The 17,929-nt window shown below is 44.5% G+C and overlaps 2 pseudogenes; both read right to left on the bottom strand.

The window, feature by feature from the left end:
• Positions 1 to 13,684: 13,684 nt before the first annotated feature.
• Positions 13,685 to 16,601, bottom strand: LOC147424042 (uncharacterized; annotated as a pseudogene).
• LOC147424041 (uncharacterized) lies at positions 16,518 to 17,154 on the bottom strand (annotated as a pseudogene).
• Positions 17,155 to 17,929: the final 775 nt, after the last annotated feature.

Genomic DNA, 17,929 nt, shown 5'->3' with positions numbered 1-17,929 from the left:
CCTCAAGAGGATGACACATAGAAGATGGGCCGAGGGTAGATGAACCATTGGGCGGTGCAATCATCATGAGGAAAGCAGAATAGCTCCAGGCGGCTGTGGCTATTGAACAGAAAGGAGATAGTTAATTGGAAAAGAAAGGGGCAATACATGTTGGCGGTGTAGCAGACGATTTTGGGTCTGTTCTTTGGGATTTGGATGATGTGTGAACATATGTGAGAAGAAGGTAGCCATGGCCAGAGCGGGCAAGAGGAGGAGTGAGATGTGCACCCTGAGAAAAGGAAGCAAGAAGGGTGTTGTGCGAGTGGGTTGCGCCAGGAAGGGAAGAGGGGATGTGACTTTCCGGATTGCTACCCGAGGTGAGAGAAAGGAGTTGATTGGGTTTTGCAAGGGCCTCCAAGAGGGATAAAGAGTGGGCATGTAGAGGGGATGAAGAAGATGTGGTCGATTCCTGCAGGAGCCGGTGAGATGAGACACGAGCAGTGGATGCAAGATTGTAGAGCCGAACGGGTCAGGAGTGAAGTAGAGAAGACTGGTCGTGAATTCTGCTGGTTGGTCCTTCTAATGTCGGGAAACGATCTGTTCTCCGGAGATTTCTTTCAATGGGAACAGCCAAAGGGGGTACCGCAAAAGGTTATAGAAGTGCGGGGAATTTGGCAGTGATTTGCATCCAGAGTTCTGGGACTTGGTGTGCTGGCAATATGCAGGCAATTTATTTTTTCTGAACCTTTCAAATGACTTTTTACTTCTTCCATAATGATTGTTTCACATGGAAATGTACAATCCAGTTCGTAGTACGGAATATGAACCAGTTCAGGCAATCTCTCTCGTAAAGTAGTGTTGTGCAGAATTAAGAAAGTTTCGAATGCAGTGCGGGTCCGAGAAGAAAAATTGGCTCCGAGTTCGGGTTGCGACGTAGATGGAGATGGTGGGTCCATGAGTAAAGAGCCAGAGTGCCAGAGTGCGGTCTCGACAATCATTCTAGCATCACGATTCTCGAAGCTCAGAGGGAACCAATCAAGGGATGCACTTGTGCGGTTCGCACAATCCATCGTGCGTGCCAAGTGTATGTGCCCGGACCGGACATAGCTGCATATGACCGCATTAATCACATTGGGAGTGTCCAACATGTCTTCGTGTACCTTCATGTGGGAATAAGCCCTTAGAAGGAGGGGATCTCAAGAGGCATAATCTGGAAGGGTTACGGGGATATGAAAGGGTGCTCATTATTTCTATATAAGGAAGGGTTTCCTTTGTACGCATCATCAGGCTTTCTCATAAATCAAAGGCTATGGAATCTGATGTATTCTTATTCTCTCTCTCTCTAATGTTGTGCTTCTCTCTCTCTCTACATTTTTGTGAACACATACTCGTAAGAGGTGTTGCAATCCTCTTAACAGGAGGATCAACAACAAAGAGTTTGTGAGGTTGTCCATAAGGTCATTGAGTTAGAGAGACAGAACAAGGGGATCAACATGCCTTCAACGGGTCTCATGAGATTCTTGGATACAGGAAAGGCTAAACAACCTACCTTATCGCAAATGGAGCCTCCCTCGGTAAGTCCGTGTTGGGGTATAAAGCCCAATATGGTCGCCCAGGTAAGTGGGCGGGCCACCAGATATGTACACATATTCTTTTGTAAAAACCTAATAAGAAATCACTATGCTCTACACATTACAACAAAGCGAGTTCACCATATCGTTGTGCTCTTCTTCTCGCACTCTCTCTCGCGTCGCACTTCCGCTCGTGCTCCTTCAACTGGTATCAAAGCTGAGATTGAGGCTGGCAGCATTGCAGGAAGCTAGAGTCACCTGCTCAGATTGGAGTGAGATTCGACAGGCAAAGACACGGGCCCAAATCTTGTGGGACAGCTGGAAGGGCTGGGTGTTCTATGACAGTAGCACATGGAGTAAAGTCTGGAGGACTTTACATGATTTATGTATCAAATGTCTCTAAAAATGTAATCAATGTTACCGAGCAGCCGAACGTTTCTTTGTGGCATAGCCGGTTAGGACATATGTCCAAGAAGGGAATGGAAATCTTGTCTCGTTCTGGTTATTTGCCTGGATTTTCATTTAATGATTTTGAATTATGTGACAATTGTCTGTATGGTAAGCAAACATAGCAGTCACATAAGCATAGAAGCAGTAGAAGAGATACACAGTTGGCACTTGTTCATAGTGATTTGTGTGGACCTATGCCTAACCTATCTCTAGGGGGAGCTTCTTACTTTATGACATTTATAGATGGTTACTCGAGGAAAGTATGGGTTTACTTTCTCAAGCACAAGGATGAAGCATTTAGTGTCTTTAAAACGTTTGTGACACTTGTGGAAAATCAGAGTGGCAAGAAGCTTAAATGCTTACGCACTGACAATGGTGGAGAGTATGTTTCAAAGGCCTTTCAGGACTTTTGTGAGTCAAAAGGTATAAAACGTGAACTTACTGCTCCTTACAATCCTCCTCAAAATGGTGTTGCTGAGAGGATGAATAGGACCATAGAAGAGAAGGCCAGAAGTATGTTGTCTAATGCACAGCTGCCAAATAGATTTTGGACTGAAGCTGTATCAACAGCTGTTCATCTTATAAATAGATCTCCTAGCAAGGTTTTGCAGAAGGATTTAGTGGCAGAGGTGGTATGGTCAGGCAAGGTGCCCTCATACAAGCATCTCAGAGTCTTTGGCTGTGAGGCATATACTCACGTTCCAAAGGAATTTAGGAACAAACTTGAGCCAAAGAGTAGAAAGTGCATCTTTCTAGACTATGGTAATTCTGGTGAGATGGGGTACAGACTTTGGGATCCCGAATCCAGAAAGGTTATCCGCAGCAATGATGTTCACTTTAATGAAGCCAAATATCATTCTAAACCAGAGAGGGTTGAGGAGATTAGAAGAGTTGTCTTCCAAGAAGATGGACCTGCACGTGCAAGACAAAATGTCAGGGCTCAAGAGGAGCAAGGACAGGATAGAGTGGAACCACAGGTTGTGGCTGAGCCTGAGCCACCTATTTTGCGTAAATCTGGACGTATCACGCGACCTCTTGATCGGTTTGTTCCATCTATGAACTATGTCATGTTGACTGATTGCAATGAGCCTTCATGTTACAAGGAAGCAGTGCAAATGAAGGACTCCGGGAATTGGCAATTGGCCATGCAGTCAGAGATGACAGCTCTGCATAAAAACAAGACATGGAAGCTAGTTAAATTACCACAAGGCAAAAAGGCTCTACCTTGTAAATGGGTTTACAGGTATAAGATCACCGCTCATGATAGTCAGCCAAAGTACAAAGCAAGGCTTTAAGCAAGAACAAGGCATTGACTTTGATGAAGTCTTCTCTCCGGTGGTCAAGATGACTACATTGAGATGCTTTCTTGCATTGGTTGCCATATTAGATTTCGTGTTGCACCAAATGGATGTGTAGATAGCGTTCTTGCATGGTGATTTAGATGTGGAAATTTACATGCAGTATCCAGAAGGGTTTGTTGAGAAAGGCAAGGAAGATTTGGTACGCCAGTTGTTAAAGAGTCTTTATGGCTTAAAACAATCACCGAGGGCATGGTACCATAAGTTCCACAAGTTTATGCTTTCTCAAGGCTATAAACGTAGTGAGTTCGATCATTGTCTATATACAAAGAAGGCTAAGGATGACAGTTGGTTGATCCTTATTTTGTATGTGGATGACATGTTGATTGTTGCTGGCAAGCACTTAGAAGAAATTTCTACTTTGAAGTCAAAGATGGCAAAATTGTTTGACATGAAAGACATGGGTGAGGCAAGTTATATACTTGGTATGCGCATTGAGAGAGACAGATCAAAGAAGTTGATTTGGTTATCTCAAACAGAGTATATTGACAAGGTTTTGCAACGCTTCAATATTGAGAAGGGAAAGGCATTGAGTGTTCCATTGCCACCATATGTGAAACTTAGCAAACAAGATTGTCATGTGTCTGAGGAAGAACACGCTGAAATGGATAAGATTCCATATGCATCTGCAGTGGGTAGTTAAAAGTATGCAATGATTGCTACTCGCCCAGACATTGCATTTGCAGTGGGAGTAGTAAGTCGATACATGTAAAACCCAGGCAAGAAACATTGGGAGGCAGTGAAAGGAATATTGAGATACCTGAAAGCTACAAAGAGTATGCATATATGCTATGGGAGTCAGGAGCTAAGTGTAAAGGGTTTTACAGACTCAGATTATGCAGGTGACTTAGACAACCGAAGGTCTACGTCAAGGTATGTCTTTACATTGGCTGGTGGAGCAGTATCACGGCGTTCTAGATTACAAGATTGTGTTACTCAGTCTACTACAGAGGCTGAATATGTTGTAGCATTAGAGGCATGCAAAGAATCAATTTCGCTTAATCGACTAGTAACAGATTTGGGAATCAAAGAAGAGATGCTTGTGTTATATTGTGATAGTCAGAGTGCTATACAATTGGCTCGCAATCCAGTTTATCACTCAAAGACAAAGCATGTGGATGTGAAGTATCATTTCATCAGGGAAATTCTCGAGGATAAGCAAATTCAGCTTGTCAAAGTTCACACCATAGAAAATCCTGCTGATCTACTTACAAAAGGACTTCCCTCAGAGAGCTTTGCGCATTTTCGCAAGCAGTTAGGTGTAGGGTAGTACATCACTTCTCTACATCTCTTGTATATTAGCTTGTATAGTAGCTTCTCTCACACTTAAAGTACCACATTGGACTTTAAGTGGGAGGTTGTTGGGGTATAAAGCCCAATGTGGTCACCCAGGTAAGTGGGCGGGCCGCCAGGTATGTACACATATTCTTTTGTAAATACCTAATAAGAACTCACTATGCTCTACACATTACAACAGAGCGAGTTCACCATATCGTCGTGCTCTTCTTTCGCACTCTCTCTCGCGTCGCACTTCCACTCGTACTCCTTCAGTCCGATGGATCCCCCATATGTTGTTTTGCCAGGGGTCTCAGTGCAATCTGAGTCCACAAGTGATAGCTTTACCTTTCCAAGTCTAGCTCATCTTTCCATTGATGACACCACGGCGACCATGCTTACCCCAATGATGGGCATGCCGAGAAACACGCCATGGACCTCATTTGTTAGTAAAGCACGCTACATGGTAGCTCAATGCTTGCAATAGTACCTACAAGTGTGTACCAATCGTATACACCCATGGATCCTCGTACTCATGTAGTCCCTACCCCTTATATTGGTTCAACAACCTATACTCCCTAACCACAACACCCAAGTTCTTATTTCCATGGGACTATACCGGATAGCATTAGCATGTCCCATCCGATGTCTGCTATGCCTAGGGCCACCCATATGAACTTTGGGCCAACACATGGCACAACACCGTACCAAACGTGGAACCCAAGGGCTTCCTATGCGCCAAGCGCAATGCCAATACCTACTCCACATGTAGTCTCTGGAGCGCCTTCACCCACGGTGCCTGCTCACTTAGGTGACTTGGCAACATTTGCTCAAGCTATTGGTCGATCTATTGCTGAGAATATGCGTAACACGTCTGATAGAGAGCCTAGAAGTAAGGCAATACAAATAGCCAAGCTCACACAAAAATTTAGTGGACACAGAGATGTGAGAAAGCATATCGAAGTGTTTGAACAAATATGCAATTCTCTAGGAGAACACAATGACTGGCATAAGAGTAATGCTTTAAACCTAACCTTAAGTGGGAAGACTGGGGATTGGTATAGAACCCTAAGGGTGGAAAAAAAAACGATTTACCCTACTCTTAGGAGACTGTTCTTGAAAGAATACATACGAGAGGGAGTGCTTTGGGGAGTAGCCTCTTAACTCCAGAAAGCCCAACGAGAGGAAGTAGAGTCGGTGAGAGACTTTATTAGTCGCTTGAAACATTTGAATTCTCGTTGTGATCCAAATGAGCTCTTCAATAATAATCAATTGCTTGATAGATTCATTAGGGGATTACAACATGAGGATATCTACAATGGCCTAGTCATCAGAGGTATCATCACTTGGGAAGCAGTCACCACCAATGCGATCCAATTGGAGGATAATTTAATGATTCAAGGAGAAAGAGTGTCTGTTGAGCCTAAATCTATTAGCTCGCAAGCATCGAGGCATCAGCCAATGACCCTAAAGCTTATTGCTAAGGAGCCAAAGATATCTGACATGACTTTAGCAGATCTCACCAAGGCTATTCAAGAGAGTCTTAGAGACAATAGTGCTCCGCAAAACAATCATATGTATCCAAGAAGAGAGCAACAATGGTGCTCAGTATGCTATGGACCGCATAGTACTAGTGAATGCCCTATGTTTAGAGTAAAATTCAATGGAAACTGCAATGCCTGTGGGAGGTATGGTCATCAAGCTAAGGATTACATAGTATTTAAGCGCGCAATGGCCAATAGACCAACCGTAGCATGGACAAACACACCTCGAGTGCCTGCATTGATGCCGGCCCCACCTCTTGAACAAACAGCACAACACATGGTCCCTAGGGCCCAAAATGTTTTTCAAACAACACCCTTACCACCTCCAGTGCTAGGACCGCAACCACCACATCCGAGAATCACTTCTGTGAATCAAGTGGGTTGTGAGTCATCTATTGCTTGTTTGGAAGGTTGTGAGGAAGATATAGACCCTAATATTGACTATGGGATGGATGTGCTTGAAGAGAGTCCACAATACTACATGGAGGACTATTGGGGACAAGTCAAACTTGTATATCAAGTAGCTGCTCTTGCGGCAAGAGGCCAAAATATCAATTACACTGCTAAGAGACCACCTCTTCAATACTATGAGTGTGGAGGTCCACATCGTGTAGCCGAGTGTCCTATTAGGCTACAAAAGAACGCCACACTAATGCAAACCAATCAAGCGAGCACGTCTACAATGTCGATACTCATGTGTAATCGATGTGGCATAGATCATTTGATTGGCCAATGTCCAAATAACCCACATCCACCGAAGATCATGCCATTAAACTTGATTGAGGTTACCAAGGAGCCATCACAAAGTACACATGCGGTACCGGTAAACGTACTTACACGATCGATGCTCCAAAAAAAAATTTACATTCTTGAGGAAAGAGACATGGCATCAATTGCTCAATCTCTAAAAAAGAAGAAAACACGAAGGAAGAGATCGCACCAATTCAAAGACCAGCATAGGGACTGGTGATGACCCCGTATATATGAACGACGCTGAAGAGGATTCTGATTCAGGTGATACCATAGAGACCAAAACGACCCCCATAGAGACCAAAATGACCACTAAGATAGAAACCAACAAGGAAGATCTTCATGAGTCACAATGGCCAGGATCCAAGAAGAAGATAGGAACTTATCCAAACCCTACAGAGGAGACGGAGCGAGTGAAGCAATTAAGGAGTTTGGTAGAAGATACCCAAAGGGATCTAGAACCAGTACCTAAGCAGATTCAGATTACAGACACCGTGTTCCCTACGCAACAACGATCTCACCAAGTCCATAGACCCTTAGCCATACCTAGTGTCATCCAAGAAGAAAGTGACTTAAAGTCATGGGAAAGTGGGCGTACTCACTTCTTGATGGAAAGAATGTTTACAGAGGGACTACATGATCCTATCAAAGAAATGGAGATCCCATCTTCCCCACGTCAAGGGACTGAAGTCCAAAAGGTGTCGTTAAACATTGCCAAATTGATGGATTTCATGTCTTCAGAAGTTAGAACCACCATCATGTCCAAACTATATAAAGACCCTGAGCTAGTCTCAGCTCTTCGAGCCTTCCTCAATGGAGAGCTGAAGTTTGGGCTACCACAATTTGCACAAATGGATGGAGCTGGGGAGATGCCAATAAAGGAGGAACACTTAGATCCACAACCCAACCTAGATGAGAACTTTGTTATAGAAATACCTGTTAACAAGTTGGGACAATACTTTGAGGGTGATGAATCCAATGCGACCATACCAGTCACTACTAAGGGAAAACTGTGAAGGGAATCCTTGATGGTGGTGCTGGGGTTAGCATTGTGACTAAAAATTGCTGGGAAACTATGGGAAGACCTCACCTTGCGACCACAACCATAGTAGTGAAGATGGCCAATGGGTCTATTGTTAAACCTATCGGGATGCTAGAAGATCTCAAGATCAAGGTCTTTGGACATAAAATAAGAATTACCTTCATTGTTATGGATTTCTCCAAATGCACTATGGCACCGAAGATGATCTTAGGACGTCCTTTCATGAGGGAAGCAAAAATGGTGCATGACTAGTCTAAAAACCATGTCTACTTGCAGTTCCAAGATTGTGTCATTCGAGTGGATCTTGTGACTGGTCGAGCACATCCTCTAGGAAACAGGTTTATAATTGATCATAGATCTGACACCACAGTACACTCAGCCCCATTGCAGTATTGTTACACGTGTAAAGCGGACACTGATGTTGGGGAAGATTCTCCTTATATGGATGTACTACCTGGGATGACTGAGTCAGACAATGTGGATTGGGTCCACCTAGCAGCAACCATAGACACTTGGGGAAATAGGTGGACGACTTGGGTAACACCTGAGGGGGATGAAATGCCACCAGTCGTACCCTTAAATATGCTACAAGCAATGCATATAGCTTCTGACAAGACTCATCCTAATATAACGAAGAAAATATACAAGTGGGTCCCTAAAGCTTCTTTAGCGACCATAGCAAGCGCTAAAAAACAGAAGCCTTGTAAGAAACGTCCCACTCGCTCCAAGAAATGTAAGAAAACGTGGCGTTGGATTCCTAAACGACTATTGGAAGCCCAAGGCTACTATCAAGAAAATGATCAACTCTGGGTGCCAAAACGTAGATTGTGTTCTTACCTATCACCTGACCCATTTGCACCCAACCCCGTAGCTCCAAAACGAATTGACGATCGCGGAAAGAAAAAAATCAAAGAACGCCATACACCTGCTCCAGAGCTAGTTTGAGTACCGAAGAAAGAACGATTTGTTTCACCTAGCTCAGGAAGGGGGGAGTCCCATGAAGCTTCTAGCTCCTCATGTAATGCATCCATAGAGGTAAAAGCTTCTTCACAACCTCCACCTACAATAGTGGACCTCCATAAATCTACAAAGGAATCCACACCTTCCAGTGTTCAAGAAACACCTGATGAACCACTTCAAATTCGATCCTGGGACAGTACCTTACCACCCTTGCAACTCGATGAGGCACCTAAGGTAATAGAAAACTGCTGGCAAAAATCCTCACCTATTACCAACTGGAACAATTGGTTTCAAAAGGTGACGAGCAGATTTCAAACAGTATGACCTACCCAAGGAAGGGGGAGTGTTTGCTGACATCCATCATTCACTTGCTTCCCTCTCAACCTTCCTCCCTGACCTCTCAATGTCCCAATCTTAGGGAATGTATATAAAAAACCTTATACTCACAAAAAACAAAAATAATAAAGAGCAAGAGCAATTAGAAAATGAGTATGCACAATAAAAGTCAAAACATTGACCATACCTACACATTCACATCCGGTACACTGAAACAGAAACCTATGTCATAAAACACCTTTGATACAATAGGAGTGTTTCTGTTTTAGAGTTTAGTGATTAGAAAAGTTCTTTCTTCCCACTGATGTGCCTCTCCTAGAGGTATTCTTTGTGTTTCCTTGTGTGTACAGGAACGTATTGCTATGGTTAGGATTTGGACCTTCATAGAATCTCTCTCTCGTTCACACTTCAAATCAAGCACGACCATCAACACAAACAGGTGTTTCTTGTCCATTAACATTGCCCCTTATCTTTTTGCATCCATGTTTGTCTGCTTTAATTGTGATTGGTAGCATAATATTCAGTGCATTTGCTTAGTATCAAACATTAAATTCAATGTAATTTTTTGTCATAATCACTTGTCTAGGTTTAAAAATCAAGCAGTTCGACTAAGCTAGTTTGACCAAGCTAGGTGTTAGAAATCTTCTCTTAATACCATGGGGAATGCCCTTCTAATAATCAATGGTTACTTACGTTCTTAATCCGATTTAGGCAGCATTGTGTGAAATGTACTAGGGCTTTCTAGTGGGCTTAGTCCCTATTGACCTTTAGCTTAAGTATTATAAAGGGAGTTTACTAGTGTGATGAGCCTGGGGAGGGTAAGAGTGTTATATGACCCCCCAAAGTTACAAGATAAAATGCTGAAAACGAACAAACAAAAAATCAAAGTGCCACAATGTAAAATCTTAAGCTGGAAGAGAAACCTCAGCTTGATTTGGTACTCCACTCACATGTATCGCCTATGGTATAGAGCCCTAGAAGTTCCCAGTGTGGGCACTTTTCCTTGAAAAGCAAAAAACCCAAGGCATACAAAATAAGCACACACCAAAATTGAATCGCTGTGAAAAGACTTTGGGGGTCAAAGAAAAGGTAATCAGTCAGGCGATGATTTCATGAGAAATTCCTTTTATCGTAGCTTAACTACAAGGTTTTCTAGGTATAGCCTCTAGTCAGTCCTCGAACATGAAATACTTGGCTCTCGCGATTAAAAACTTAATTGACCAGAGAAAATTAAGAAGCTTACCTATGGTATTAATAGTCGATCTTTAGTGTTTTTCGATCGTTGAATTAGCGACGCCGAACTTGTTTAGTTTTTTACCTTCCCAACTGTTTATGCATTTAATTATATTACAATTTAATGTTTATTGCTGACAAATGGTTTAGAATTATGCTACCAATCAAATTGTCTGCCTACAACTGCATATGCTTTTTAATTGTACATGAGAATGCAATTATTGTGCCAATGTTGTTTGATTTTGGAGTGACTGAAGAAGGCTAAGGACATTCATCTCAAATGCTCTTCCACCTCGACGAACAAGCTTCAACTCAATAGCTTCCGAGGACGGAATCTACATCAGGAAGGGGGGACATGTTAACCCTCACGGACATTCCTATCACCTAAGACGGACGTCGTATTATTTATTTGGTAGAGTCCGGTACCGGGCTTGTCGGTCCAATAGGAAAAGGGTAAGAGTGATCGCCGATGAGAGACGCACTCTAACTGGAACATTTGGGGGATTAGTTGGCTAAGCATGGGCGCCCAAGTGTGAATGGGGCGAGCTCATATAAAAGTCTACTAAACCCAAAATTCACTCATTCTCTCATTTGTGCAATTGAAGAGTGCTCTTGCTCCATCTCCGTCTTCTTCTTCTTTATCTCCTTGTGTGTGTATGCGTGAGAGAGAGAGAGAGATAGAGAGAGAGAGAGAGAGAGTGCGATCGAGCAGTGCGGCGGTACAATGGCGGTGAGGCGGTTGAGTGTGGCGTAGCGGCGTCTCTCTCTTCTTCGCGGCGAAGAATCCTCCATGATAGCAAGCGTAGAGCGGTGAGTGACACACCATCGCCATCTTTGAGCTTACTAGTTTAGGCTGCTTGTGTGCTTGGAGCCATTTGTGGCTCGCACATAGTGTATTGGCAAGTTCCTTGCATTGACACGTGCGATAAGACGCGCACAAGAGAGTTTTGCAAACATTTATGGCATGATTGTGAGCTGATTTTTTAGTTGATTCAGATGCTTATCTATGCATGCTTTGATGCTCTTTTGCATTTCCATATGGATGCACATGATGTGTGCTTTTTGGCAATGATATTATCCGTTTTGTAGTGGCATATGTGGTCTGATTTTCATCTATTTTTGAGCATCAATTTGTACCATATTTTGGATGATTTGCATCCAAGTTCTTGCTAGTAATTGCCTTGCTTGTAGCGTGTGCTTGATGCACTTTCTGTTTCAAATTTCATGAGTGTTTTCCACATTCAAAGAGTTGAGAATTTGGGGAAGCTCATGTATTTTTTTAGTGCAATTTGATGCGCATGGTTTGCTCTTGATACGAGCATTGTCTTGGTAATTTTGGTGGATTGACTGGATACTACCAGAACTCTGTCGGATTTTCCCAGCAAGTTCATCGTTTATGCGCATTGATTTGTAGTCGTGCTTTGATTGAATTTTGGCACTCAATGGTTGCTTTACCATAGTATTTTGGCATCACATTGTGAGAGTGTTTGCTCTTCTGGGCTTGAGCGTTTCCTCACCAGATTATGTCATTTGACTTGTATGCTATACTCTCTTCAGAAGGGATATTTTTTATGATAGATTCATTGGTTACCGCATATTGCTCTTGGTTACATAGGTTCTTGGATTAGAGCAGCTTTGGAATCATTTGAGTTGTTTTGCTCACTTGTCTCATTACATTGATCGCCATATTTGCTGACAGTTCTCTTGGAAATCTTATGGCAAAATATATGTTGTATTTTGACAATGCTTGGTATATTCATTAGCTAGGCTTTGTGTAGCAGGCTACAGTGTCACTTTCACAGGACACACAATTAGTACAGTTGGTTTGGTCTGTTTCACACTGGACGGACTCTCTGGGATGGGCAACGAGACGTGGCAGGGATACAACAGTGGTTCTAGTGGACATCGTGGCCAGGTCACCACCACCACTCAGTCTGGAGATAGACTTAGATGCTAACGTTTATGAGCCGTTGGTAGCTCTTTATGGTGGTACATATGAGTAGTAGTTGTTGGATCATCGGGATCTTCTTCTTTAGATATGGTCCAGCATCGTCGTTCAGGTAGCGAGTCTATACACACAGCACGTGTGCACCATCCCTGCATATCTGATCCTTGACACCCCCATTGTACCTATGAGTTATGGGCTGGAGCTGAGTGTGCTGCCACGCCAAAGTTTGTATCGATTCTTTGAGATAGTCAAGTCCTATGTTCTGGTCTGGTGTTGTGTCTCTGTCTGATCAGTTGTTATCTATTGTTCCTTTGTTTTCAATCTGTTTTGAGTGAGATTGTCACGCACATTGCACTAAGGAGCACCCACTATAGAGAGCTCGACACACTATCCGCGCTACAAGTGCTCTATTTTTTGTGATCACGGTGGGACCTCAACTGAAGTCTCACTCTCTGTTGAGGTACAAATCGAGAAGCTAGCTGGTTTTTACCTAGCTTCACCTACTTTGCCTTGCACTGTGCAGCATGCTGAGCCGCACTGTGCAGCATGCTGAGCCTACTAGTCTTGTCCTCTCTCGCCCTGGTCCAGCTCTCGTCCTGGAATAGACCTTCCTCATCCCTCGTCTAGTCCTTCCTTGTCCCTGGTCTAGTCCCTCCTCGTCCTTGGTCCAGCCTAGTGGTCTAGTCACTTGCCCTGGTCTAGTAGAGTCTAGACCTGTGTTCAGCCAGTTAAAGATCTTCTTGCCCAAAGCTAGTTGGATTTGTGGTCCCTGCATGACACATACAAGGTGGTCATTAGAGTGTCAAAGCGCATTACTGAGTCCTCTGAAGTACTACTATAGAAGACGACCCTTGGTACATAGTAGAAATCCATCAACCTCATCACCCATACCTCCACATATGGCATGACCCATTCCTCCATTTGATTCAACATCTTTCAGGTCACCTTCCCCAGTAAAGCTCTCTCCTATTTTGATACAGGAGGCTATTGAGCAACGGGCTCCGAAGCAAGAGTCCATGGAGGCGTTGGAAAGGGGGAAATGGGAAAACCACCAGCACATAAACTTGATGCCTCTCTATAGCCCAATGATCTCACAACACCCCTATCCCCTAGCAAACACACATCCAGATACACAATCTGCAAACAACTAATGTCCAAGCCCATACCCTAGCTGCACATAACCGGCTTTAATCAGCTGCCAAGCATACGACTATGATTCTCGACTATGACTCCTCAAAGCACCAAAACACCGTAGAAAGTTATTAAAACCTTGCAAGATCTCCAACATGCATAAGTTCTCACATATAATTGTTACCCTTTTGGCATACAAACTTTCCCCCTTGATACACCCATACCTCTGGTATATGTCGAAAATACATGATATAAATAGCATACAACCACTCAACACAAAGAAAAGCAGCTTCCAGAACCCCCAATGTATAACCTCATGTAGACAATTTCAAAGCTGGGCAATCACACTCTGCACATAAAATGATAGTAACAAGTGGCTTCAGCACTCAATTATCCTGCAGTATCGCTTTTCAACTTCTTAGCTGTTGCACCTCGAAGGCGCCCCTTGACCACCTATGGCGAGTTCCACCATACCATCTGTAGCCCTTGCTCGGATTCAACCTCCGGTTCCTCCTTGATCACGACCCCTCCTCTCATGCAGCTGGTGCCATCTTTCCAATCCCCGCTTCCCTTCAATGCTCACGCCATGACTGGCGGCCCTCCTGCATATGGCAGCCCCTCGTCCTCTGTAGCGGCTCTGCAGCCCTGCTCCTCACTTGACGACCTCTCTCATCCCTTGCATCTCCTGCAGCCCATCCTCCAGCTTACTCTCGGCCCTTGGTGGCCCTCCTATGCGCCGTTCAACTGCGCCTTACCGAGCCTCTTTCTGGATGTGGCCGCCCGCCTTTGTGACACCTCCCGGCCTTACCAAGTAACCCTTGCAAGTCGCCCCATATGCCCACCTGCAGCGCTACCCTTCCTCACCACCAACTGCAGCGCTGCCTTTTGGCGGCTCTCCCCTGTGGTGGTCGGCCACTCGACTTCACTCAGTGCCGCCTCTGCACTGGCCTTCCTCCATGCCACTAGCCGGCTCTCGGCCCTCTTCCTCTGCCGCGCCTTCCTGCAGCACTGCCTTCTTACACCCTCACTGGCAACCTACGCCACCTCGTGGCCTTCTCTCCCTTATCAGAAGCCCCCGAGGCTCTCCGAAAAAATGCGTCACCCCGTCGGGCTTCCTCCCTCCTCATGCCATCCCCCGTCCCTTCACCTGCCGTGTCGCCTTCCGATGCAAGCCCCTGGTGGCCTCTGTTCATGCAAACCACCCAGGTGGCTCCCCTTTCCCCTTTCGACTGCAGCGCTGCCTTTTTTTTTCCTTCTCCTGTTCGTCGACTGCAGAGTTCATTTTTTTTATTTATATTAATAGCTTTAAAAAAAGCTTCGGGCTTAGCCCCCTCGCACATGCCAAGCATAGCCACCTTCGGCGCTTCTGCGAGTGGATGCACATACCCTAGCATGCCAAAGGAAAACAACCACTGTGCTTGTTGACTAGCATCAAGTCTTTAATACCCAGCAGAAAAAGAGCCCTTCAATTACCGTTTTTTTATTAGAGGACCCCAAACACGATCATCACGATTGTTTCTCTCTCCGAGCTCGATGCGATATCCAACTGATGAATGGCAAAGCATCTTCACCCGAGCACATGAAAAACTTTGAAGCGCCGACCTTGACGTGCACCCATCCAGCATAAATACCACAACTACACCACCTTTAAGCTTCCTAACTCATATAGCTCAAAACCCACGACTTTACCTGCAAAGGACCGCACTTGGCATGCATACCACTGTGAGGCTTGCTCCAAAATGCAGTTGAGACCTGCCCAAGCCTGATGTCATCAATCTGTCGGTTGCCATGCACCTACTGCTGACACTTTCCATGGTTCGACACAGTTTGGCTTCACCATCATTGCCCACCCCCTCGTTGAGCATTTATGCGCAACCACATTATTATTTATGTAAAATAAGTATGTATAGAGAGAATGATATAACATAGAGATATAGACTGCATAAGAAAAATGATAGTGGCTATATAGATAGGATAGATATAGAGAGAAGAGCGTCTGTTACTACATCACCCTCCAGGGTCAAATGGAAAGCTCGAAGCTTCCCCAAGCATGACATAGAGTCCACCTGCATGGATCAAAAACAAAACCATGGCCGTGGCCATCCACCTGTAAAGCATGTATCTTCAAGTCTTCCTTTGCACTTTTAGGCCAGAAGACAAGCCACCCTTCTAACCCTCCATAGCATGGAGCCTTCTCACCCTGTATCTATTAGCCTTGCTGCCAACCACAAGCATGCTTTTGATACCTCGAAGCACCTGTACCATAAACCGCTATCATGCCTTCTACTATAGAACCCTTAATATCATCATCTGCATCACATGAGCATTGAAAACTGCATAGCACACCCTGCAAAGCAACTTGCATCAACATAGCTATCAATAGCATCACATAAAATAGCAAGACCCTGCCATTTGCTTCCACCTGCTGCATAGCCAAGCAAACCTGATCCCTTTGCAAACTTGTAACCAATCCTCTGTAAACGGCACCAAAATCATCTTTTTATCCTCAAGAGCATGACCTGCTAGAGCGACAACCTGTTCTTCAAACACCTGATCACTTGCAAGGTCGGTGTCACCTTCCTCATTGCATGGAGCCTCACGCTCATAGGCCGCACCTATATCAGTTTTCATAGAGTCGTTTCCTAGAGCTAACTCTCCACGGCTACACACAAACTCTGGAACTTCAAAGCACACCTCGACGTGCTCACCAAGGCAAGGTTGCCCCGCCCCCTGCATAGACAAATCACTTCGACATACCTCGGTTTCTGCTTCCAGCTCCTGCAAGTCATTCTGAAACACCTGCTCTTCAATTAAGTCGGATCCACAATCAAACCATACCTCTTCCTTCAATAGGGAGTCACCATCACACGACTTTTGATCGATAGGGATGCTCAACTGGCAGATTCGCACAAGGTGAAACATTATACTTCTCGTCGACCTTCAGCTGGCTGGCAGGCAACTCGCATACACTGTTCTCCACTTCATTCACATAAAAAACATCATAGGTCAAATACCTCGAAGACCGGGATTCTGTCTCCCACATGCTGTCTGTGTCCAAACTGCTACTAGGGCTATGAGAATTGTCGGACTCCTCTTTTAAGCTTGCCAATTCTTGGACCACTGCTACCTTCCTCATTGCCGGCTCTAGAACTGACACCTCTTCTTGAAAAACTTTTACGACCTCTCTCTCTTGAGGAAGAGAACTGGGTGGCACCCTGAATATGCCTCGCTGCACCTGTTGAGCCCTGGTTGGTACTTCTTCTACCTCTTCTACCTGACATTAGCTTCATGTGCTTTGATACATTAGAAGAGAACTGGGTGGCACCCTGAATATGCCTCGCTGCACCTGTTGAGCCCTGGTTGGTACTTCTTCTACCTCTTCTACCTCATATCAACAAAAAAAGGAGCTTTTACCTCTTGATGCTCATCAATCTGGTTGGGCTTAGGTCCACGAGCTACCGTGATTTCCGATTGTATCAATCCTACCTCCATCTTTTTCTTCATCTTTCGACTCTTTGCTTTGGCAATTCTGACGGCTTCAATCATAAGTGCTTGGATCTTCATAATCGACTCTGTCAGGAACATAGGGATGCAAACATGATAGAAACCTTTCGAGCTTCAAATATCCCGCATTGGTTTCTTGGGTAGCAGCCGCCAAATCTCAGCTTCAATTTATCAACAAAAGCATCGAAATTTGCACTTACGTCCTGCTGCAAGCCTTTGATCTTCGCTTCAGCTTTCGAAGCCGACACGACCTTTCGATACCTTTGTAGAAAGTGCTCTTGGAATCCGATCCAAGTATGCTTGTGTGCGCCTTCTAAGCCACCGAACCAAACTTTTGCTTTACCTCGCAACACCAAAGGTAGAGTCTGGAGCTTTGCTTCATCACCTCGCATCCGCAGTACTATCAACATAAATAGCTCAAAATCGACAAGCAATCATCTGCATCTTCTTCATCTCCTTTGAACACTCGACCAAACTCCTGCTTCATCTTGACTCACAAACACCTTGTTAGGAAGCAATCAGTGGGTCCTCAGCGGGGGAACCACCAGCACATAAATTCGATGCCTCTATAGCCCAATGATCTCACAACACCCCTATCCTCTAGCAAACACACATCCAGATACACAATCTGCAAACAACTAATGCCCAAGCCCGTACCCTAGCTGCACATAACCGGCTTTAATCGGCTGCAAAGCATACGACTATGATTCTCGACTATGACTCCTCAAAGCACCAAACACCATAGAAAGTTATTAAAACCTTGCAAGATCTCCAACAGGCATAAGTTTTCTCACATATAATTGATACCCTTTTGGCATACAAACTTTCCCCCTTGATACACCCATCCA

This window comes from Adiantum capillus-veneris, chromosome 26, assembly GCF_014529385.1.
Source record: "Adiantum capillus-veneris isolate H3 chromosome 26, ASM1452938v2, whole genome shotgun sequence".
Classification (NCBI taxonomy): Eukaryota; Viridiplantae; Streptophyta; class Polypodiopsida; order Polypodiales; family Pteridaceae; genus Adiantum; species Adiantum capillus-veneris.
The sequence above is the reverse complement of the archived record's forward strand: the minus strand, read 5'-3'. Positions and strand labels throughout refer to the sequence as shown.